Source organism: Bubalus kerabau, chromosome 12, assembly GCF_029407905.1.
Source record: "Bubalus kerabau isolate K-KA32 ecotype Philippines breed swamp buffalo chromosome 12, PCC_UOA_SB_1v2, whole genome shotgun sequence".
Classification (NCBI taxonomy): domain Eukaryota; kingdom Metazoa; phylum Chordata; class Mammalia; order Artiodactyla; family Bovidae; genus Bubalus; species Bubalus kerabau.
The window spans coordinates 28,107,023-28,132,506 of record NC_073635.1 but is presented as its reverse complement, the minus strand read 5'-3'; the positions used below and the strand labels follow the sequence as shown (position 1 = coordinate 28,132,506).

General features: G+C 39.8%; 1 long non-coding RNA gene across 2 annotated transcripts in view; it reads left to right on the top strand.

Moving 5' to 3' along the window:
• LOC129624442 (uncharacterized) overlaps positions 1-5,993 on the top strand; it is a 58,801-nt gene extending 52,808 nt beyond the window's left edge. Inside the window, exons 4-5 of one of the 2 annotated variants that reach the window (XR_008700954.1) lie at positions 1,622-4,068; positions 4,248-5,993. This is a non-coding gene — a long non-coding RNA (uncharacterized LOC129624442). The remainder of the gene's footprint in view (positions 1-1,621; positions 4,069-4,247) is intronic. The other variant, XR_008700953.1, reaches the window with a different exon arrangement.
• The last annotated feature ends 19,491 nt before the right edge of the window (positions 5,994-25,484 follow it).

Genomic DNA, 25,484 nt, shown 5'->3' with positions numbered 1-25,484 from the left:
TATCATTCTCCTCTCATTTATTTCCTTTCTCAAATAAAACGGGTCACAAAAGGAAAAAAAAAGTCATTAGCACCTTTCAGTAAAATGGAAATTCTACTCTTGTCTTTTAGTAGACAATTGTCATGTTGCAGCTCAGGAGATAGTGGAAGATTGAAAGTAAAGAAACTGGAAAATTATTGTTGCCCTGAAGATCACTTCTATTTGTTGCATCATGATAAAGAGTAAGGATTAAACTCAATTAACCATCTTTTCCCATATTTGAAAGGATGTTTTTTACTCTGTTGTAGCTAGTGGACCTTGATTTCTGTTGCTAGGAAACCTGGATGACTCTTTTAGTCCTCATGGAAATTGTACTTGTAATCACTTTGGCTGAGTATTGGCTGTTGGCTAGATGCCAGCTCAAGGAAAGTTCACCTCAAACCCTTGCAAGGTACTCTAGTAGTGGAAGCTGTGCTAGCCCTAGGGGGCATGGTGGAAGTGCTTCAGGGGCTTCCTAGGGGTGGGCAAGAATGGCACTTTCTTCTTCAACAGAATTTATCCACTTTGATCTGCTTCAGTGTTAGACTTCATTTGAAGAAAGTGCTTTACTGGAAGAGAGAGCAAATGTATCTATAAAAAAAGCCCTGACCTAATTTACCAAAAAACAATTTGAATCTCTGAGAAGTGACTTGCCCAAAGTCGTGCAGCTCATAAACACCAAGGCTGTGGATTAAGCTGCTGCTTCTGACTAAATTGCTTTACATTATCTCACACGTCCTGTTACTAGGACTGAATACACAATATAGCCACACATACAATAGCAGTGTTTAAAGATAATATGAGATATCATGAACAAAGATCCATGGTAATGGATTTGTGAAGTTTGACAAATGGATGATTTTGTAAAACAGTGCTGCTGCTACTGCTAAGTCACTTCAGTCATGTCCGACTCTGCGACCCCATAGACGGCAGCCCACCAGGCCCTGCCGTCCTTGGGATTCTCCAGGCAAGAACACTGGAGTGGGTTGCCATTTCCTCCTCCAATGCATGCAAGTGAAAAGTGAAAGTGAAGTCGCTCAGTCGTGTCCAACTCTTAGCGACCCCATGGACTGCAGCCTACCAGGCTCCTCTGTCCATGGGATTTTCCAGGCAAGAGTACTGGAGTGGGATGCCATTGAGAAAGTTTTCCAGCTATCATTGTTTCTTTTCTGTTGGCACAAACTGAAAGTGGGGGAGGGAACACAGCTATACTAATTAGAAAGGCATAACAAAACTTTCAGCATTGATATGATTGTCCACACAGAATAGTCTGAAACTTATACAAATTATTGGAACAAATAAGGAATTTTGGATTTTATCAAGATACTGTATAGAATATGAAAATATCATTTTCTTTTATATAAGTGAGCAACAAATAATTAAACTATATAATTGTAAAAGATATAATTTATATTAACTAAATTGATAAGCTATCTAGAAATAAATCTTAACAAAAATGTTCATATTTATAAAGAAAACATTTGTGAAAGTTTATTGAAAGATATAAATGAAGACCTTGTTAAAATCCATGTTTTTGTGTATGAGAAGATTATAAAGACATCAATTTTCTCCAAATTAATTCATAAATTCAATATCATTGCAGTCATGTTTTCACCAGGATTTCCTGAAGAACTGGACAAGCTGATTTTGCAGTCTTATGGAAGAGTAAAAGGTCAACAAAAGCCAGGAAAATCTGGAAGAAAGAAAAGTAGGGGAAGGAAAAAAAGGAAGATAAAGATAAAAATTACTTTTACTAAGACTTTTAACAAAATTATTGTAGTTTTAAAAGTAGTTTTAAAAGAGATAGAAAAAGTGATCATTGAGAGCATGAAGACATTAAAAACATACCCTAGAGTAAACTTGGGATATGACAGGCAATGTTGTAAATCAGTGGGAAAAGGGTAGAATTTTTAACAAATCGTGTGGGCCAATTGATTACATATGGAAAAAAATAACATTAAACTTCTTTTTCATGACATACAGATTCACATTCCCAAGTGGCTTAAAGACAAAAAAAAAAATTAGGAAAAATGTGGAAGATGTATATACTCAAAGACTTAGGTTCATGGGAGTAGAGGGTGTAATAAATATGTTAATAATTTAAAGAGAGAAAATGTAGAAGAAATTTCAGTATGTAAACCTAGAGTTCTTTTTTTTATAAAATCACAAAATACCAGTAAATTATAGAGAAAAAGATTAATACATCTAACTACTTTAGAAAACAAATTTAAACTACATTAAAAGTTAAGAGAAACCGTAAATAAAATGAAAAGGAAAGTCACAGACTGGAAAAATCTATGGGAACCACTTATAAACCCCAAATTTATAAAACATGTCTACAAGGAATTCTCTGGCTCTCTATTAGTTAAGACTCCACCTTCCACTGCAGGGGAATGATGGGTTTGATCCCTGTTCAGGGAACTAAGGTGTCACATTCCAACTGGCATGACCAAAAAAAATTTTTTTAGTACGAATATAATTCTTGTAAACTCTTATAATACATCTTAATGAAAAATTAGAACTTAAACATTCAACTATTAAAAAAAAAAAAGAGAGAGCTACAATAACACAGTAGAAATGTAGCTAAGGGGCTTCCCAGGTGGCGCTAGTGGTAAAGAATCTGCCTAATAAAGCAGGAGACATAGGAAATGGGGGTTGGATCCCTGGGTGGGGAAGATGCCCTGGAGGAGAGCATGGCAACCCACTCCATTATTCTTGTCTAGAGAATCCCATGGACAGAGGAGCCTATTGAGCTACAGTCCTTAGGGTCACATAGAGTCGGACGTGACTGAAGCAATTTAGCATACAGGCAGTGTAGCTAAAAGCTTATGAAGAGGCAGTTTAAAGGCAAGAAACACACATGAGCAATTGCATATGAAAAATGAAAATACACTCAACTTCACTAGTTGAGCTCAAGTTTACTAGTTACCAGGAAATTGAAAAATAAAACAGTGAGCTGCCATTTGAGGCTATCAGATTAGCAAAACATAATCAATCTATTGACATCAAGTTTTGGTAAATACACATTTCTGGAGGGCTTGTAAATTAGTACAACTTCTTAGAAAACAATTCTGCTATCATTTGATTAAGTTAACTATGGTTCAGCAAATGTACTTCTAATTTATTGAGTGTTTACTTAAATAAATACTAGATATACATGCTAGAATCAATGCATAGCAGGTTGATTGTATTCTTTGTGATAAAGTGGGGAAAATGCATGCCCTTGAATAGAAGGCTAGATTTATTTTTTTAATATGAAGTAATATTAAATAATCTTAAGGCTAAATTTACCAGTACTTGGAATAATAAACTTCAAAAACATTAGTTTCAGTGCAAAAGTTAATCTTAAAAAATAACTGTATTATTCATGTAAGTTTAAAAAACACACAAGATCATTTTTATATACAATTTTATGAATAAAAACGTGATAAAAGTCCTAAAAACCACGTGGGAACAATCCATGTTAACTTCAGGTGGTACCTCCTAGGTAGGAAAGGATGAAGATGGAGATTTACTGTATCTTAAAATTATGTTTCTTTTAAAAAACAAAACGGAATAAAACATCTCTTTCAAATAATAGTAACACATAGAAATCTTGGGTGATGATTACATTAGTGTCATATGATTCACTGTATAGTTTGGCTATATTGTTCATTTGAAACAGAATTATTCATTTGATTTTGGTTCCTAAAAAGAAACAGGGAGTGAAAAATCATTTACACTCAAGGACATAGCCCTCATCAGTTCTGCTGAGCCTGGACTGAGCTCAGGTTTTTCACCAGAGGACCAGCCTGAGCCTGGCCATTGGCTGATGATGTCTGTCAGGAAGCTGCATGGAGAGGGCCTACTGAGCGGACCACTGAGCCCTCTGCCTCTGCCCCTGGCAGCTGAGCTCTGCCCTTCTCCTCTGGGGAGCCCTGGAAGGCCTGATACCAGAGTGAGTGAGAGGACCCAGCGGTGGCACAAAGATTCGTGGCCAGATACCAGGACACACAGGAAGTTACAAGAGAAAAGCTTTCTGTTTCAGCTCCACCCGTCGACCTTTGGTGGGTGAGTTTTCAGTAAAACAGCAACGTCTTCTGAATGCTGGGAGGAAAGGCTTTATAACCTGGGGGTAAGACGCAGCTTCTAAATACAATTGATGTGGCTTTCTTGCCTTCGTTCAGGCTATCCATTTTCCACCACATAATCTTCCCATTGTCCACACTGATTCCTGTTTTTTTTGGCAGGGTTAACTGCTGGCAGGCCTCCTCCGTGCTGAGCTCCTCATCCTCCACTGTGCAGGGGTTACTGAAGCAAGAGCAAGCTTTCCCTCACTCCCCGGAACAGGAGCCAAGTGTGACACAAATTGTGAAACTTGTTTCTGGTTACCAGAAAAACTTAAAGAAATCCTCAGCAAGCAAAAAGTTGACAAAAATCTTTCCAACATTTGAACAAAAAAGGTATTTTTCAGGTGTTAGATTTATGGAAGTCAGTTCTCCAAACCCAGCCAGACTTTCAAACCTCCTATTCTTTGCACTATGTTATTTAAATACACTGTAAATACCCTCCGTTGCTCTAATACCAGGTCCATATTGTGCAAGACGACCATGGTCTGAAGACCTTGTTGAATTTGAAAGAGGCAGAAGTTCCGTTTCTGGCGCATAAACTTGAATCAGAACTAGGGTAAGAGTGCCAAAGAAGTCCACACTCTGACAGCTAGACAAGCAGGCCATTTATTTTGAAAGACTTTGAATCCCTTCCCAGAGCAAAATGCAGCCCTTTATACTCAGTAGGCTTGGAATAAAATCATCTTAACTGACTCGATCAGTGTCCTGAATTTTAGGTTGTAGGAAAATGCAGCTGATAACTTGGAAATGGAGAAAGAGTGGAAAACTAGGTCCTGAAAAGATGATTTCCTCTTTAGGGTTCCTGCCATATTTTCTAACGTGTGTTGGGTGAGGATTTATATTGTTTGTTGAAAATACTATCTCTGTGACAAAACCCAAGTCTGGGAGGAAAACACAAAAGGAATGAAGAAAAAATGGAAAATATGATGCCTCCTAATAAAACTTATAAAACCCACATGCATCAGTCAAACAACCAGATTTACTGAATAAATACTGTATGTCAGGTCCTGTAAATACATATGACCAAAATAAATAATGACTAAGACACAGTCCTTGTCTTTAAAGAGTTGCAGGGGGAGTGGAGGTGCAGGCTAGATGATAAAGGAATAGTGATGATCCAATACGTGTGTGCCCCAACAGTGGTGGTGAAGACACTTACTTGACTTTCCTTTGGCAGAAACTTGCAACAACAACAAAAAAGGACAAATTTAGTATGTGAATGATATCTTCCTAAGTGTACTCTTGTTCAGTGTACAACCGGAATAGTTTGATATGGTGATCCAGCACTACAAGATGGAAAAGAAGCTGAATCAGAGGAAATCAGGCACAACTTCTCTTGAAATGTCCCTGCATCCACCAAGCCTTGGTACTTGAATGCAGAGACCAGATCATCCTTTAAAACTTCTCCAGGGAGCATCACTCCAGGGAGCCCATATTCTTATTCGCCTATCTAACCCTCTCCTAGAGGGGCTTCCCAGGTGGCGCTAATGGTAAAGAACCTGACTGCCAATGCAGGAGACATAAGAGAGGTGGATTCGATCCCTGGGTTGGGAAGATCCCCCGGAGGAGGGCATTGGCAACCACTCCAGTATTCTTGAGAATGCCGTGGACAGAGGAGCCTGGTGGGAAGCATATTGTACTCTATGGCCATCAAACAAACCTATGCACGTCTTAATTCAAATGTCTAATTCAAGTTATCTCTTAAAGAGCTCTTGGGCTGGGAGCTCCCCAAACTCCTGGGGGCTGGACTTCTAAGAAATCTGAGAGACCCAGCATGGTTCGAACTTCACAGCAGCCCTGTCAGGGGCTCACCTGGACCTACCCCCCAGTTAATCTGTCATGCAAATTTACTACTTTCAGTTAATAAATGCCTAATAACTTCTCTTTTAGTCATTCCCCCTCCCCCCTCCACCTCCCCCAAGCCTGCCCAGATCTGAAAGAACTCTTCTGGGTGACTTGAAAGTTCTAGTTGAGGCAGTGAATCAAAATGAATCCTTTCTCCTTTCTCAAGAGTTTTGTTGAAATGAATGAACTCTGCTACATAGGCATCGGGGCTAAAAGGCAGGTACAAAGATAGATGGAAATAGTCCCAAGCAGCAAATAAGAACACATCACATTTATAGCTTCCAAATTATTTTCATATGTATCAATATTTACAACTTTGAGAGGTCAGTATTATTCTGTATATTTTTGTAGGTAAAGTGGCTGCAGCTCTGAGAAAGAAGTCCAAACTTGCCTAAGTAGTATGCGTTGACGTGGGACCTGCAACAGACTCCTCTGCTCTAAGTCTCATCTCTTTCTACAAGTGCTGGCTACGTCTCTAGTCCAGAGAGTTAAATAGCATGACTTGTGTCACAGTAGTGGTGCAAACAGAGTTGTGGGCGTAGGGGGAGAGGGATATATGTCCCAGAAGGCAAGGTGAGGTGGGGGTGCAGAATGGGAAACCTAAGGGAGCACAGATGGTATTTCCACTGACAAGTTCAAGTGAAAAGGCAAGTCAGTATGAGGAATGGCCCTAGGACAGCCATATATAAGAAGGGAGAATTTCAGGTCTGGTTGGAAAATGTCAAGTGAGTAGTTTGGCACAGCTGGTCTAGGTTCTGTGCAGGCTGGAGAGACAGGGAAGGAAGAATGCAGTAAGGGCAGTGGTCACGGGCCAGGCTGCTGAGTGCACCTTGAGCTCAGTAGCACTGGGAGCCATAGGAGAGGGGCAGCTCAGATGTGGGCTTGGATGGAGAGATGTTAATTTAAGAGCAGGGTGAAGAAGGGACAGAAGATACTTACCAGATGGGACAGAAGATACTTCCAGATACTGTCAGGGCCAGCTAAAAGAGGCAGGGGGGTCTCTCAGCAAGAGCTGCGACAGTGGCACCAGAAGACAGTGAGTACCGTGCAGTGACTCAAAATGCCCCCTATCTATTTTCTGAGGTTTTCAGTCCGTTCAGTCACTCAGTCATGTCCAACTCTTTGAGACCCCATGACTGCAGCACATCAGGCTTCCCTGTCCGTCACCAACTCCCAGAGCTTATTCAAACTCATGTGCATTGAGTCGGTGATGCCATCCAACCATCTCATCCTCCATTGTCCCTTTCTCCCCCTGCCTTCAATCTTTCGCAGCATCAGGGTCTTTTCCAAGGAGTCAGTTCTTCGCATCAGGTAGCCAAAGTATTGGAGTTTCAGCTTCAGCGTCAGTCCTTTCAGTGAATATTCAGGACTGATTTCCTTTAGGATCTGAGGTTTTAAACGCACATAAACATATATATTGGCTTCCCTTGTGGCTCAGAGGTTAAAGCATCTGCCTGCAATGCAGGAGACCTGGGTTCTATCCCTGGGTCAGGAAGATCCCCTGGAGAAGGAAATGGCAACCCACTCCAGTATTCTTGCCTGGAGAATCCCATGGACGGAGGATCCTGGTGGGCTACAGTCTACGAGGTCACAAAGAGTCGGACACGACTGAGTGATTTCAGGGGAAACATATATATTAAGCAGTCCCGTAATTCTTTTTTAGTGGTGAATCCTATTTATCAGATATCCCTTCTTGTGGAAGCCAATTATATATATATATTTTAAAAAGCATATTAAAGCAGAGTTGCTCTGGCAACAGAGAGGTGCTTGGGAGCCCAGAGTACCAGCTTCCCTGGGTGCGCCTGGCCTTAGCTTGAAAATCACCTCTCAGGTGGAATTTAAGTGCTGCCTAAATGCACATTATCTCTTTGGACACATTGTCTTCAGTTTTTGATTTATTTTGTTCTTTGGAAAATTGAGCTTAGATTCTTTGATACTGTCTGTGACTGATCCTAACCAAATATTGCTCTGTAAGAGTTATAAAATCTCAGGACTCTGGAAGATGCCTGGTCCCATTGAGGCAGATGTTGGTCTTAGATGCATTTCCAGCCAGTCAGCCAGTCACACCTCTACATGCTTGGGTGCAGCAGTGACCGTTGACAGTCAGTCTCAAGGAGTTTAGTGGGAAGATACATAATAAGTTCACAGGAGCAAATAACACTTTTAGATATTATAATCAAGTACTGTGAAAAAAATCAAAATGATATAATTGAGAAGAAAGGAGATTGGGAAGTCTGAAGAGATGGTGTTTGAACAGTGGTTTGAAAGACATGAAGGAGGAAGTCCCGTGTAGACCTGAGAGACGTGCATTTTAAACAGCAGGTCCAGCAGGGGCCAAGCCGAATCACTTGGTGTGTTGAGTATCTCTGTGGCCTTACAAAGCCTTTGTGGCTGCATAGTGCCTAGTGAGTAGGAAACAAGTAGTATATGGGGTTCTCCTTTGGCAGAAGCACAACAGTAGATCTTATTTAATTCTAAATATTCTAGGAAGCTGTCGGGGAATGGATATTCTGGTGTGCATTGTTACCCAGGCTGCTGGAAAATTCAGCAGTGGACTTCGAAAGAACTAGAATGGAAGGAGAGAAGCCAGTTCGGCAAGAGGATGCTGTAGGTGTCAGAACTTAGTAGTCAACAGAACTGACTGGTGAATTTCAGTGGGACGTTATAAATCAAGAGTAATCCATTAAGAACCCTATGTTTTTCTTAAGGAACTTGGTAGATGGTGGTGCCCTTTACAGAGTTGAAGAGGACCTGGGATAGAAGTTGATTTAGCCTATGGCATGGGTTGGAGAGTGCATAGGATAGGAATCGATAGTTCTGCTTTGGCTCCTGAGTAGCAGAGATCCAAGAAGAGATGCTGAGGAGGCAGTTGGAGGCTGGTGCTCAGAGTAAAACTGGGCTGAAGATACTGATTTTCAGATTTAAAAGATCAATCAGTAGTACTATGAGTGTGGAAAAGTTGGCTTAAAACTCAACATTCAGAAAACTAAGATCATGGCATCTGGTCCCGTCACTTTATGGCAAAGAGATAGGTAAACAGTGGAAACAGTGACAGACTTTATTTTGGGGGGCTCCAAAATCACTGCAGATGGTAACTGCAGCCATGAAATTAAAATATGCTTGCTCCTTGGAAGAAAAGTTATGGTCAACCTAGACAGCTTAATACAAAGCAGAGACATTACTTTGCCAACAAAGGTCCATCTAGTCAAAGCTATGGCTTTTTCAGTAGTCATGTATGGATGTGAGAGTTGGGCTATAAAGAAAGCTGAGTGCCAAAGAATTGATGCTTTTGAACTGTGGTGTTGGAGAAGACTCTTTAGAGTCCCTTGGACAGCAAGGAGATCTAACCAGTCAATCCTAAAGGGAATCAGTCCTGAATATTCATTGGAAGGAGTGATGCTGAAGTTGAAACTTCAATACTTTGGCCACCTGATGCGAACTGACTCATTTTAAAAGACCCTGATTCTGGGAAAGATTGAGGGCGGGAGGAGAAGGGGACAACAGAGGATGAGATGGTTGGATGGCCTCACTGACTCAATGGACATGAGTTTCAGTAGACTCCAGGAGTTGGTGATGGACAGGGAAGCCTGGTGTGCTGCACTCCATGGCGTTGCACGTAGTCGGACAAGACTGAGCGACTGAACTGAACTGAGCTGATGAGTGCTTACTCTATGCTAGGCACCACTGGAAGAAACATACTTTCCATTGTCAGAAAAGTGCTTCTCCTCTTAGAACTGGTTCCTGGAACAGTACAGAGCTAATACAGGCAGGACTTCACCTTTGGGCGGGATAGTATGATGCAGCACCCACCCGGTTTCTGAGAAGAGATTTTCCAGGGTAACCATCTGGCATCCTTTGCGGAGCGCCAGGTCTTTGGCACAATTCTGATTTTAAAACCACCACAATTGGGCTTCTGTGAAACACAGTACTGTATAAATCTATGGTGTTAAGAGATATCATCTTGACATTTAGGTACTGTTCCAACAGCATCACACTGCACCCAAACAAAGAGGTCTTTCAATGTGGTCTGTGTTAAACCTGAGATGGAAATAGCTGTGGGAAAACAAATTTCTCATGGGTTGTACTACTCAGACCAGTTAATACATACTGTGCATCTATGGAATGTCCAGGTGTTTAATTTCTTTGAACCAACACTTGTTGTTGCCAGTCCTTAAATGAATCAGTTTAATGTTAACACTGTAGTACTATTCATTATTTATGTTATTTGTATTATTAATGTTGTGTTGTATTCTTTAGCATTTCTAACTCCACAGAAGCAGCTGTGCCAAGCATATCAAAAATACATTTCTTGCCAGAATTAGATTTGCCTTTTAAAAAAAGGAAGGCAGGATGTCAAGAAAGAAAAGGAAGGAAGGAAGGGGAGGGAAAGAGGAGGTGGGGGGGGGGGAGGGAGGGAGAGAGAGAAGAGGGAAGGAAGGAAGGAAAGAAGAAACTCACTTAAAGGTGAGCTCTAATGGGACAGGTAGTATGCTGGTGGTTTTAATAATCAGCACCAAAATATATTAGACAATAGAAACGTTCTGCTCTTTCTTCTGTATATCTATCATTCTTGGGATGCCAGTCTCAGAAATCTAGACTAGGGGAGTTTTGAGAATTGTTCATATATCTATCCATCCATCTATTAAGTCACCAAAAAGGGAATATTTCAGTGATAGTGGATCAGGGCATAGGAAAGTCTATGATATGCCAGGCAGGCACTGTCCTAGATACTGAGGTATTTGTTTATTCTCTCAGCATGTATTTATGTATGCCTACTGTGAGCCAAATACTGTGTGAGGCATTGATGATATACTTGTGGAGGAGAGATATGGTATCTGCCCTTAAATTAGTTTGTGCGTGCCAAGTCATTTCAATTGTGTATGACTCTTAGTTCTTGCCTTAGTAACTAAATAAGTGAGTACCTGGATATTAGTAAGCAGTAGAATGTATAAATACAGGAATGTTCATTAATTGTAGCAATGCTACAAAATACGGTAATTTTTCAGTATATGTGGGTATTGACTCCAGGACTCCTAAGAATACTAAAGTCTGGGATGCTCAAGTCCTTTATATAAAATGGCATGTGTATGCTCAAGGCAATGGCACCCCACTCCAGTACTCTTGCCTGGAAAATGCCGTGGATGGAGGAGCCTGGTGGGCTGCAGTCCAAGGGGTCGCTAAGAGTCGGACATGACTGAGCGACTTCACTTTTGCTTTTCACTTTTTCATGCATTGGAGAAGGAAATGGCAACCCACTCCAGTGTTCTTGCCTGGAGAATCCGAGGGACAGGGAAGCCTGGTGGGCTGCCGTCTGTGGGGTCGCACAGAGTCGGACATGATTGAAGCGACTTAGCAGCAGCAGCAGCAGCTGTGACCTCATGAACTGTAGCCCACCAGTCTCCTCTGTCCGTGGGATTTCCCAGGCAAGAATACTGGAGTGGGTTGCCATTTCCTCCTCTAGGAGATCTTCCCAACCCAGGGATCAAACCCATGTCTCCTGTGTCTCCTGCATTGGCAGGTGGATTCTTTACCACTGAGCCACCTGGGAAGCCCCAAATGGCATAGTATTTGCATCTGTATTTGTATTCACATACAACCTATGCACATCTTCCTGTATACTTTAAATCACCTATAGATTACTTACAATACCTAAAGCAGTGTTAAATTGCCAGTACATGTATAAATTATGCAGTTGGTTGAATCTGGGGATGTGGAACCCAAAGGTACCAATGGTGAATATGGGGATTGGAACCCGAAGGTACAATGGGCTGATAAGATTACATAACAAGAGGACCCCACCTGGGATGGGACAAAAGTTCGGGTGAGGAAATGATGTTTCATTTGAGACCTGGATGATAAGTAAAATGGAACCAGGGAAAAGGCCACTGGGCAAGGACTAAGAGGACACAGTCCTAAAGGAACCATAGATCTAGATGTGGAAAAAGGACACACCCATTAGTAAGTGCATTATGACCTGATGTTATCAGTGTCATAGAATGGAACTACAGGCATAGAGTTCTTTTGTTCTTAGTTTATACTACTCCATTCTTGGTTTTTTGTTTTGTTTCTATTTTACTTTTGTTTTTTAATTTAGGCCACCTGGGGTTGACTACAAGCTCCATCACCTAGGTGTGTGAACTTGGATTGATACAATAGCATTGTAAGATTCTTGTGAGGATTGAATAAGACAGTCATGCCCAGCACAGTGTCCAGTGCATGTTAGGTGCTCAGTGTGTTTGGTTCTATTCTCCTTGCACATAAGCAATCAATGTACCCTCCATGCTTGTAAATGACATAGGAGAAGGGAACATTAGAGGACACTTTAGATATGAAGAAGCATTTGCCTTAGCCTTGAATTGATGACAGGTTTTCAAACAGTGTCAACGATGCAGAAAATTGAGGAGAGGGCAGGTGAGGAGAGCCATTATATTATAATGAAAGGTATAGGAGCAGGATGGTATATACAAGGAATATTCCACTTATACCACAGTGCAAGGTAAATGGAGGGTCAAGTGAAGAATGAGGCCTATATGAGTATTTTAGAATGAGATTATTTTGAATTTTGAATGATAAGCTAAAAGAATATTTACTTTATCATATAAGCAATAAAAGTCCTTTAAGAGTTTTAAATAGGAAGAAAAAATGGTCTTAGTGTAATGGGTAGGGAAAAGAAAGTTTTGAGGCATTGAGAACATTTAGGAGACTTTATCTGGGCATGACTTAAGGGTGAGTGTAGCAAGAAGGAACAAATGGGAAGAAATTACAAGCCAAGAGCTGGATGTATCTGGTAATGGAGTCTATATGAGTGCTGAGAGAGGAAAGGGTTATCTATACATCTAAGACCATGGCATCTGGTCCCATCACTTCATGGGAAATAGATGGGGAAACAGTGGAAATAGTGTCAGACTTTATTTTTGGGGGCTCCAAAATCACTGCAGATGGTGATTGCAGCCATGAAATTAAAAGACACTTACTCCTTGGAAGGAAAGTTATGACCAACCTAGATAGCGTATTCAAAAGCAAAGACATTACTTTGCCAACAAAGGTCCGTCTACTCAAGGCTATGGTTTTTCCAGTGGTCATGTATGGATGTGAGAGTTGGACTGTGAAGAAGGTTGAGCGCCAAAGAATTGATGCTTTTGAAGTGTGGTGTTGGAGAAGACTCTTGAGAGTCCCTTGGACTGCAAGGAGATCCAACCAGTCCATTCTGAAGGAGATCAGCCCTGGGTCTTCATTTGGAAGGACTGATTCTAAAGCTGAAACTCCAGTGCTTTGGCCACTTCATGCAAAGAGCTGACTCATTGGAAAAGACTCTGATGCTGGGAGGGATTGGGGGCAGGAGGAGAAGGGGATGACAGAGGATGAGATGGCTGGATGGCATCACCGACTCGATAGATGTGAGTTTAAGTGAACTCCGGGAGGTGATGATGGACAGGGAGGCCTGGCGTGATGCAATTCATGGGGTTGCAAAGAGTTGGACACGGCTGAGTGACTGAACTGACTGATCCATCTAAAGATTAAGCCCAAGTAGAACAGTGAACATTGATGGGGATGTCAACAAGAGCTGTTGCTTTCAAGGTCTTCTCCTTTCCTACTCCCCAGAAAGAGTTGAGGTAGGCTTTGGCTTCAGAAATCTTATCTTAAAGAGTTATGACATACTGAGATAAAACCCATAACAGTCTGCTGAAATAAAGAGCTAAAATTCGGCTAATAGATTTGGGCCACTTGAAAAGATGAATTTGACCATCATCCATATGAGGTTAATGGTTGAAACTGTAAAAATCCATATATTCAAGCCTTGGAGCCCTAACATTGAGAGAACAAGAGGTAGAAGTTGGAAGTAACGTGGGAACTAGGAGACCACTTAAAGATTTCACTGTTATGAAAACGAAAAGTTTTTTTTTTTTAATTCTGACTAATTTGAGATGGCATGATAATGGTCTTGTTTTGATAATGTCAAATGCTTTATGGAAATGAAGGATAGTGAGAAGTTTATAAAGGCCAGTAAATAAGGGGTGTATAGTATGAAAGTGGACTTTTTAGATGGCTCAGTGGTAAAGAATCCACCTGCCAAGCAGGGGACGAACATTCAGTCCTTGGGTCAGGAAGATCCCCTGGAGGAAGAAATGGCAACCCAGTCCGGTATTCTTGCCTGGAGAATCCCATGGACAGAGGAGCCTAGCAGGCTGCAGTCCAGGGGGTTGAAAAGACTCGAACATGTCTTAGCGATCAAGCAATAACAATATAAAAGCATTAGTGGGAGAGAAGCTGTAGGTGTGATGGTTCTATTTTAGATCAGGGAGAACTTCCTGAAATGGTGAAATTTGAGTTGAGTTCTAAATGGCATAAGGAACTATGTCCATGAAGAGCAAGGATATGGTTCTAGATAGATGGAATGGCAAACCTTTCTAAGTCAGGAGCAAGTCTGGCACATGTAATGAACAGTAAAAAGGTTGGTATAGCTGGAATGAATATTCCATTTGACAGGTCAAAATGATAGCATATTCTAAAACGACCCTCTCCCCAAAGCATTAACTATCCATTGATGGATTTTATACCTCTCAACTTAAGTTGTTAAATAAAGTTGTTAAACACAAGTTGCCTTTGTGTAAATTGTCTCAATAGACGGTTTCACTTTTGACATACCAAGTCAACTCCTCTTCCAGTTCAGACTACCACAACTGTGATGGCCAAATACCACATTAAAGTAGAGTCTATGCCTAGAAGTGCAGTCCACTTCTAATTATACTTCACTGATATTAATACAGCAGTAAAGTCAGTCCATGGCAAATTTATACAGAAGCAACTTTTTTGCAGCTCTATTAAGGTATAACTGACATATAAAATTGTAAATAATGAACATTTTCACTGGAAGTTGCTAGTCATTATTTCAAATGTTCTGAAAGAGGGGTAAAGGTGTGTATCCATTTAAACCAATAAGTTTGCTATATGCTGCTCTTAGCTGTCTTTTTTGGAAGTGAAAACAATGCTACCATTCGGAAGTTTTTGTGTGTTCCAGCTTGTTTGTTAGAGATTTCTAAGCAGAGCCAAATTTGTGACTTGGCCTGAATGTAAACATTCACATCATTCATGATGATTTTTATTGAGCTATCACTTTGTCAAAATCTATAAACTAATACACATGTGTTTTAGGGAAACACTGCAGTTTCTAGGTTAAATCTACTTTAAATTAGCTAAGTGACATATATGAGAATTATGGATGGCACTAGATGGCATTTTTTGGTATAAGTTTATATACCCTATAAGCTGGCACCTTCATATGGGTAAGAATATAAAACAAACAGAAAAGAAATACTGCGGAGTTTTAACATCATTTTTTGAACTCTCAAGAGCCAAGGAATTGCTGGGCAAAAAATCAATATTGTCTCATTGCCTTTCTGCTTGGCCCCATTCTATCAGGAACAGTATCTTGTATTGTAAATCTTTTATTTGCTTCTAATGTGGTAACAATCTCAGAAGGTTTGCAAAGTCTTTTAGATAAGTAATAAAGCTCAGTATCATTTGGTTTATGAATATAAAAGGATAAAATACATGTCAAAGGCAAATGAAAGCCTTTTATTGAATCAAGTATAACCTACATAATATATTCCAGCAGTTCTTGTTCTTCTTTCATGTTTATATAATTTTGGTGTACTTGCAAGTTTTCAAGCTTGCTTTTATTATCTGTTACTCACAGCCGCCTCATGAGGTAAGACTGAGTAGCTTGCTTAAAAGGCAAGGTGCCAGAGGAATAGAGAGATGAAGTCAGTTTCCCGGAGCGGCCCAGCAAAGAAGTAGCTGATCCAGATTGCAAATTCTGGTCCCTCGGTCCCTTATTCATTAGCCACTAAGTCTCAGCTCCTCTCATTTCTTCACATCCTCAGAATTTCTTACTCCCTGCTTGTTTTAATGAGGCCCATGAGACTTTCTTTTGGTTAACTTTCACATACTATTCCTACCATGCCACCACTTCCCTACCCCTAGGAAGATTTACTCTAAAGCCTATGGAAAAGTTAATTTGCTGATACTTATTCCAAATTGGCCTATTCCAGCCGCTGAGTATTGCTTTTCCCTCCAGAGGTGTAGATTATGGACATTTCCTACAGTGATTCAACATACCTGGTCTCCAAGATCCAGTCCTGAGTCCTGAATAGCATTTCTACAAATCCCTCATGACCTTTATCCTCCTCTTTGACTTGCTAATAGAACCTTATCCAAGGGCAAAGTATGGAAAAAATAAAGAGGAAGGATTTTTGTAAACACCCAAGTCTGTGGAATTTTATCGTGTTCTTCACAGTACAAGATATGCTCTAGCCCATATCACTACCTGCTGAAACACATGTTTTCTTGTACATATTCTGTCCTGAAACTCCCTGAGTGCCACAGCCCTAATCTTTCTTCACCTTCTCTCTCCACTTTCTTGGCAATAATATGGTAACCATATTATCCCTTGCATCCTTACTGCTACAGATAATTTGGTGCTAGAGTCCTGAGGTAGAAAGATTCAGATCTTCTTAGGCAAAAATGAATTCAGTTGGCATTCATTATGAATCCCTTTGAGATATAAACCTGCATTTTTAAAAAATATGTTCTCATCTTTGTAATTAGATGCCCAGTCCCTGCTGTCATCCCAGTGTGTATAATATATACTGGTGGAAATGATCAGTAGTTGGTCCAGGCCAGGGCAGTATTAAATAAATCCCACTGATTTTATGAGCCTGGAGTTGTACTTACTTGGTAATCTCTTGCACAGTAATCTTTGGCCAGCATAAGCAGTAGAGATTTATAATACCACATGATCATCCAAAATATATCACTTTCCTATTAAGGCAATGCCAGGTGACATCCATCTATCCAAAACCATTAATTGAGTTATCAAAATAGCCAGGTGTTATGCTAAATTAAAACCACAATTTTCTTGTGTCTGTAAAACCAGAGAGATATTAAACAGAGTTTGATTTCAACTTTATTTTCTAAAAGCACATAGAATGTCCTCATCATGTTCTTTGCTGGTTGATAGTGTATAAAAGATATGCTTTTATCTTGTTGATGATTGAGGAAGTGCTAGCATTTCATGTCATAATGCTGACTTCTCTGCATCATTGTACAAGATATGTGGACACAACTGAGAGCTTTAGACTAAAAAAATGCTGAAGCTAGGGACTACTTGCATTTTTTGTTTTAATCAAGTCTGAATGGAAGCTCTATCTTTTGCATTTTGATTAATATTTAGATTCCTAGGATAGAATGGTAATTAGGATTCTATAGGCTACTAATTCTTACTTAATATCCTTAAATATCTGTGTAAATATGAACACTTCCAGTATTCAAAATGCCATACTCAGAGATTAGGTTTAAAGTTTTCATGATGTCTAGTAAGCAGATAAAAGTAATTTGTGGTAGAAATTATGGTTATAATAGTGGAAAGAAGGAATGTGATCATGATAACTAATTTTCACTAGATTTGAAGTAAAAAGAAAATCACCCATCACAAAAGCCTAAATAGATTTTATTGGGTAATAGTCACAGTGAAAATTCCTGATTACAGTGTTGCCTTATAGAAACCAGACAACACTGGTCATTTTTGTCATTATAATGAAATCATGACTATTTGCATTTGTCCCCATAATTTATCGAATGGCATTCATTGATGCAGGTTGATTGTGATGCTATCATCCTGTAACTGACACACATAACCAACTATAGATAAAGGGCACGTGAATTATTGAGGCTAGGCTCAGGCATCAACTCTTGAGCTTTGCACGGTCACATCTGGGCCAGTTCCATTGCTTGCTCACTCTAGAGTGTGTTCCTGCACATTCTGATGTTAAGCACTACTTAGATCAGATATGTTATTTAGAACCTTGTAAATTAGTCTATGGCATCCTGTCAGAATTATATTTTGATTACAATATAATTGTGAATCATATTCAGAAAACCATTGGTAATAGCTTCCATTTCACTGTTATGTTTTTATACATTTTTATATTAATTTTGAGGTATTTAGGAAGTAGTTTTACTCCAAAAGAAAAGGAAATGGCAACCCACTCCAGTACTGTTGCCTTGAAAATCCCGGGGATGGAGGAGCCTAATAGGTTACAGTCCATAGGGTCGCAAAGAGTTGGACACTTCACTTTCACTTTACTCCAAAGTGAAAGTAATTTATCTCAAGTGCGGAAAAATGGGTCATAATCAAAGTGGGAGCTAAAGCTTTTATTGGTTTTGTAGAAAAAACCATAATATTGGTAGAATAATTAGCAATTTTATTATTTCTCTTCACTGGTATGTATTTTATTTTTAAGCCTTATTACATATGGTTTCACTCTGCTAGAAAAATATATGTTAGAGGGAAATAAGTCTATCAGCTCCCTATTTTTCTACAAGAAAAAAGTCTCACTGTTTTCTTTGTATCAGTCACTATGTCATGATATCCTATATGCTAATTTTTTCATTTCTATTTAAGAGACAACAAGCAAGGTATAATGTCTTTCAAGACCACAGTGATCATTCACAGAACTGAATAATGATCAATGAAATGATATCCCAAGGCCTGAATAAACATAGCGTTAGTGCTGGAAAATGTCAGTCTTCTTGCTTCAAAAGGGCAAAAGTGTTACTGGACCCAAGCTGGTATTTTTCATTTTGTATAATGGACTTATTCTGAAATTCACCAAGATCATTTAATTCCTATTGAGAGGTGTATGATGAATTGTAAATGACCTCAATGATGTAATAGTGCTCGATAATGTCAGCTATATTCAGCCATTTCATTCATTGTATTTAACCCTCTGGGCATTTAGAAAGTCCTTATCTTATACCTTCTTGTTATCAAATGCTGTCCAATGCTATTTACCAAAGGATTTGATGGTTACTTTTAATCATATGATACCCTCTTTTTTATGGCACATAAATGGAAGTCCTAAATGACTACTGGCAGATTCTTATAAACAGAATCCTAGATCACAACCCACCTACCTTATTTATAAGATGGATCCAAGGTGTACTTAATACAAAGAAACAAAGTACACTGAAATATATATCCAAGAATATATTTTTCATATGTATTCCTTAGTATCCAGTTTGTGTGTGTGCTCAGTTGCTCAGTCGTGTCCAAATCTTTGCTATCCCATGGATTGTAGCCTGCCAGGCTCTCTGTCCATGGAATTTTCTAGGCAAGAACACTGGAGCAGGTTGCCATTTCCACTTCTAGGGGATCTTCTTGATCCAGGGATCCAACCCACATCTCCTGCATTGGCAAGTGGATTCTTTTACCACTGTGCCACCTGGGAAGCATGTATCCAGTATAATGGACATTAAATTGTGAAAAAGACGAAAGAAAAGTACTATCTTCCTTACCTGTCCTTCATAGGACACTAAGCTGCCTCCTATTTACACTCTATTGAGCTCCACATGGGGGCTTCCTTGGTAGCTCAGACGGTAAAGCATCTGCCTGCGATGCAGGAGACCTGGGTTTGAGCTCCACATAAATGATTGGCACAACTTATAAAGTGTAATCACCGCACAGAACAGCCAGGGGTTATTTGATTGCATCTTCAGAATAATGTTTAAAAGGGGAAAAAAGCATATGATTCTAAGTTTCATTATTCAACCATTTTCTGTAAAAACCAATTGCAGAATGGAAGAATTTAGCCTGGCATACAGGGTTGTGTGGAGCGGGTGATGTAATCTGGGACCCACACTTGAGCCCTGCCTCTCCGCCCAGGGCGGTGTTGGTAAGTGAGCTGCTTAGTGAAGAGCTCATTCTCACTGCTGGCCGACCTCGTGGGGATCCCTATCTGAACTCTGTGCACAGGGCCTCAGAAGGATCCAGAGATGACAAGACCACATTTGTTTCAGCTTTCAACCAAATGGGTTCTTCAGATGGTCCAAACACTACTCCTTTGTCTATCCGAGGACAAAACTACATTTGATAACTTAATGATAGTTTTTAATAGATTGAGAAGAATTTTTTCAAAAAATGGCTACCATATAAATATGATTTGTTTAAGTAACCTCATTTCCCTCCTATCTTATGTCAGAAAATTAGCCTTCTAATGTACCTTGTTCATGCTACAACCTGATCTATATTCCTGGGCTAAGAACTTTGAGTGGCATCAATCCATAGCATCTGAAAGCTTTTGCCAAAGACGTGTCAGAACTCCTTTAAGGAACACATCACCCATGAATTCTAGACTTACACAACACCAGTGACCTCACAGTTGAAGTATGCCTTAATGATCCAATGGTAGAAGCTGTTCTGTAAATACATGGAATAGTTCTTATTGTTATCAGTGGGCGTTTCCTAGAACTTCTGAACTTTTCTAAACCCGCAGCCCCATGGTGTTTTCAAGGTTTGATTTACAAAAGAAATAGGCACTTAAAAGATTTTCTCTTCCAAACCCTTTAAAAAAAAAAAAAATTAGATCTGAATAGATACCTCAAAGCCACTTTGTGTCACCAGAATCCTTTCTCTAGGTCTAAAATCCTGAAAGGAGCTATAACAGGTAAATCAATTCACTGCACTGCTTCTACTTGGAACAAACCTAAATGATCTAAATCACTGTTGCTTTGCTTTAAACACACACACACACTTCCTTTGTTCTATTTCTCTTTCACATAGCTGGACTACCTCTCTGACGGAGAGAAAAACAACTATCATTGGCCCCCGGGGAAAGTGTGTAGCTGCAAATGAAGGGTGGAGTGAGGTGGTGAAACGGTGGGAGTGCTTGTGTTGGCCTTCATTTCCTCCACGATTCCTGTAATTTCTGCTGCCAGAGCCTGGTGGATGGCAGACCTTCAGTGGGGACAGGGGAATGGCAGCTGTGTGCCAGCTCTCCCTCGGAGATATTACCAAAGAGGGCAGGACATTTGAGACACATTTTTTTCTTTTACCATAAATTATGAAATGAAAGAGTATGATATGTACCTCAAGAATTGAGCCAAATTCTTCCCTCTGCTTTAGAAAATTCTCCCCTACAGTCAGAGAAACCTTTTTTTTGTTGTTGTTGTTCTTTTTTTTTTTTTATTTTATTTTATTTTTAAACTTTACATAATGGTATTAGTTTTGCCAAATATCAAACCTTTTTTATAGTACCCACTTGTGAACTCTTCTCTCCATGCACATGATACATGAAAGAGGAGCACAGCAGAGCAGAGCACAGTCTATGGAGCCATACTCCCCTGCTTCAAATTCTGACACCTACCATTTACTTTGTATCCTTGCTTTAATCTTCTTGCCTGATGAATGCAAAGTAAATTCTTCATTGAGATTATTGCAATTGTTTTTGTTGTTTCAGACTTGTTTCACCAAGTCCTTTCAGACTATTTGCTACCCTATTTACTGCAGCCTGCCAGGCTCCTCTGTCTGTGGGATTTCCCAGGCAAGAATACTAGAGTGGGTCACCACTAGAAGTGGGTCTCTTTCACCAGGGGACCTTCCCGACCCAGGGATTGAACCTGAATCTCCTGCACCGGCAAGCATATTCTTTACCACTGAGCCACCCAGGAAGCCCATACAAATGCTCAATACATGGTAGTAAATATGATTATGATGATACTTCTATGCCCTGACAAACACTTTCTCCTTAGTCCTCTGTTTTAAAGAACATGAGAAATAGAATTTTTACTTATTTTTCCTGAAAAGGAAGATTTGTAGATTCTGTAACTTCTCTTGTCATTACTTTTGTTGAGATTGCACTTTGGGTAGAGAAATCACAAAACTCACCATCCAAATTGGGACACTTTTGAGAGTGAAATGGAGTGTTAATCTGATGGGGCACCAAGGCAACAGGCATAAACTGGGGCTTTCCCTGGAAAACTGAGAGTTTGGTGTCCTAATTTTGGCACTATTCAGGAAGCTAAGGTCCTAAACCTTCTCCTTGTTTCAAGGTCTGAAACACAACTGGAGGAAAAAGTGCTAATTTTCTCAAAAGTTTATTCTTGTTTGAAGAAGGCTAGGAAATAATTGGGAGAAGGCAATGGCATCCCACTCCAGTACTGTTGCCCAGAAAATCCCATGGATGGAGGAGCCTTGTAGGCTGCAGTCCACGGGATCGCTAAGAGTCAGACACGACTGAGCCACTTCACTTTCACTTTCCACTTTCATGCATTGGAGAAGGAAATGGCAACCCACTCCAGTGTTCTTGCCTGGAGAATCCCAGGGACGGGGAAGCCTGGTGGGCTGCCGTCTATGGGGTAGCACAGAGTCGGACACGACTGAAGCAACTTAGCAGCAGCAGCAGCAGCAGGAAATAATTGCACCTGCTATTTTATCCAGGAACTCCATTTAAAAAAAAGACACAACTGAGTCAAAATCACAAAGGATTATTTCTGCTTTAATATGCCATGTCCAAAACTGGCTAGGAGGTCTTCAGGACCCCTGGGTGTTTTGTCCTGCCCAGCAGCTAATTGGCTGTGTTATCACAGCCCAGGTCCCAGTTATGCCATCTGTACAATCAGGGAGTTGGATCAAGGGACCTCTGGGATCTCTAACAGTTTAGAACTGTTTTTAATCTCCTGTAGTATTAGTATTGAATAACAATTTCAGTAATATTATCTTTTCTAAACTCAGATTTTGTATCCTTCTTGAAAGTAGTTTTCAATTTAGGTTGTGAGCAACATGTTACTCCTGAAAGCACCATGAAGGAATAAAATAATACTCTTTTTTTTTCATCTTTACTGGGAGTGGTTTCTATGCCAGACATCACTGTTTTTTTTAAATACCTATCTCTATGAGGTAGGTATTTAATTTTCATTTCTCATGTAAGAAAATTAAACCAAAGATATAGAGCAGTATAGGGCAAAAGTCAAATTTGAACCCAGAATGTCTGGCTTCATGGTCTGTGCTCTGCTCTGCAATATACCCTTTCATACAGCCTGTGCATTTAAACCCTGTAATAAACCTTTGTAGTAGGTACCATCATCATCTATTAAGAGGGGAACCTGAGACAGAGAAGTAACTAACCCATTGCAAGGTCTCACCAGTCTACGCTGAACCAACATGCATGACATTTTCCACCAAGCTTCTTAAGAAGCAGATCATGCTTATTATTTTATGGCTCACTCAGGGGCTTTGACAATGACTCTGCCAAAGACCAAAAGACAGTTTCTAATCGACACACAAGTTTTATCACTTGGAAAGAAATTGAAGGAAGCTACAACATACTAACCCAGATAATGTGCTTCCAGGAAATACTTTAAAAACCTGAGCTAAATTGATTTTAATTATATTGTTACATAAGACTCATATGAAATTTGAAGTGGTGTTTGAGTTTTGATTCTTGCAGAGACCATTTTTTAAGAGGTGAAAAAATATTCTAGAAACATCAGGTGTGGGACTCAGTTTTCCAGACACCTTTAAATAGGAATTTGATTTACTTTAATCATAGTGCTAATACTGTCTTTTGTTTTACATATTGTGTAAACTTTTATACTTTTCAACCAAATTGTGTTTCTATTTATTCGTTTTATTTAGCTAAACTTTTGAGGGCATCTAATGACTTCTTTCCATATTTCCTCTTACAATATTCTTTTGACAGTTTCTCCTGTGATGAGTAAATATATGTTACTTCCTATTTATATAGGTTACCCTGTTTCAAACTCTGAATTTGGAAACTCAGTGTAAGATAGATGGTGCTGGTTATCTGCTCCAAGATTTTTATGACAATCAATTTGGAAATACTGTATACATAGACAGGCCTTACTTTTTAAAATATAGTAGCAATTCATTTACTTGAATTATTAGGAAAAGAAATAATTCAGATCAGCAGAAGTTATATTGGATTGACATTTCTGTAATAATTCAAATTATAGATTCTATCCAACCTGATTTTATTGTGACCACTGACTCTATACCTAAGTGTCCTCCTATAACATTACTCTGTCAAAAAATCAGGCAAGGGTAGAACAGTAGGGATAATGAGATAGATAATAATGTAAAATTGTTATATATCGAAAATGTAAGACTGAAGTACAGAAGGGCTACCGTGGTCAACTGAATGATGAGGGCATTGGCAGTAAGCGCATGCCATACAGACTATTTCCAGCAGGGCAAGCATTGCAGGAAGTCATCATCAGCTCTCTGAAGACATTTGTCTTTAGACATTTGGGGAGGTCGGCTGTTTCCCAAGTATGTTGTGAAAGGGAACCACTTTTCCTTTTCCTAAACTCAGAGATTATAGACTATGGGTGAACTACCTAAGCCTTTAGTCAGTTAGAATCACTGATTCAAAAACATTTGTGTACCAGCCATTTTTTCTAAATGTTGAATATAAAGTAATAAATGAAACCAATAAGCTCCCTACCCTCAAGTCTAAGGGGAAAAATAAAGTAAACAAGAAACAGGTGATCAGCTAAGACTGCCAAATGATGGCAGATGCTGAGAACAGATAAAATGGATGATATGGAGGAGAGGTGAGAGTGACTTGGAGGGGGTTACTTAGGGTAGGTGGTCAGAGAAGCCTCATGACGAGGCGCTAAGAGTGGAGATAGGTCACAGGGACACTTGGGCAAAGACCATGTGGGCTGAGGGAGAAGCAGTTCTGAGGCCTTGAAAGTCAGCTGTGTGCCAGGATTGTGCTGGAGATAGGGGCTTTGCTCTCATGAAGTTCACTGCTCTAATACGAAAATAAGATATCTGCCTACAAGAAACTCATGAATGACACAGAAAACAAACAAGCAAGCCATTGCAGCATAACAAAGGTCCCCTCCTATGGCTGTCATGGCAACAGAGAAAGAAAATGATCCAGTCTCCTTGGACAGAGCAACAGGTCAGAGGAAACCTCCCAGGGCAATTTGCCTAGGGCCTTCCAGGTAGGTCATCAGTGGCAAAGCCAGATTTCTCACAGGGTTTCTCAGTTGTTTTCCAGTGTTTTCTATCATTTGAATTTCATCGTATTCCCAGGGGACAGAGAAAACCGATTGAAAGTGAGAAAGCTAAGGAAAAATCCCTCAAATAAAGCCAGAGAAGCACCTACATGATTTTAGAGATGGCACAGTTTATATTTATTGAGTCTAATGCTGTACTGAACTTGTAAAGAAAAAAAAATTCGAACATCATATATGGGGCTTCTGTATAGAAGATCAACACTTACTATGCAAAAGCAGTTATTCAGTACAGTTATAAGTCCAAAAATCTTTTTCCCTAAGACAAAGGGATTTTTCATGTGTTTAATTTTTTCCCATCTGAGTATCAACTGTAGTATAAAAAATCATCTGGAAACCTTACCTGGAGAAAGGAGTCAAGGATGGATGTTGGGTTATGTGGCAGGTTTCCTAAAGCTGTGTACAATCTACCATGAGTTGTTTTTTTCAGTTACAGTGAGAAATACCTCTTTTTTGGGCTGCTACCTAGTTTTTCCCTAACAGACCCACAAGGGTCAGGGCTTTCTATTTCTTAGGTACCACTTTTCATTTTGCTTTCCACATTCTGGGTCCTGTTTTGCCCAAAGGTCCTGACCCACTGCCCATTTCTTTCTTCTTAAACCACAGTCCTCTCATGAAAACAAATGAGCT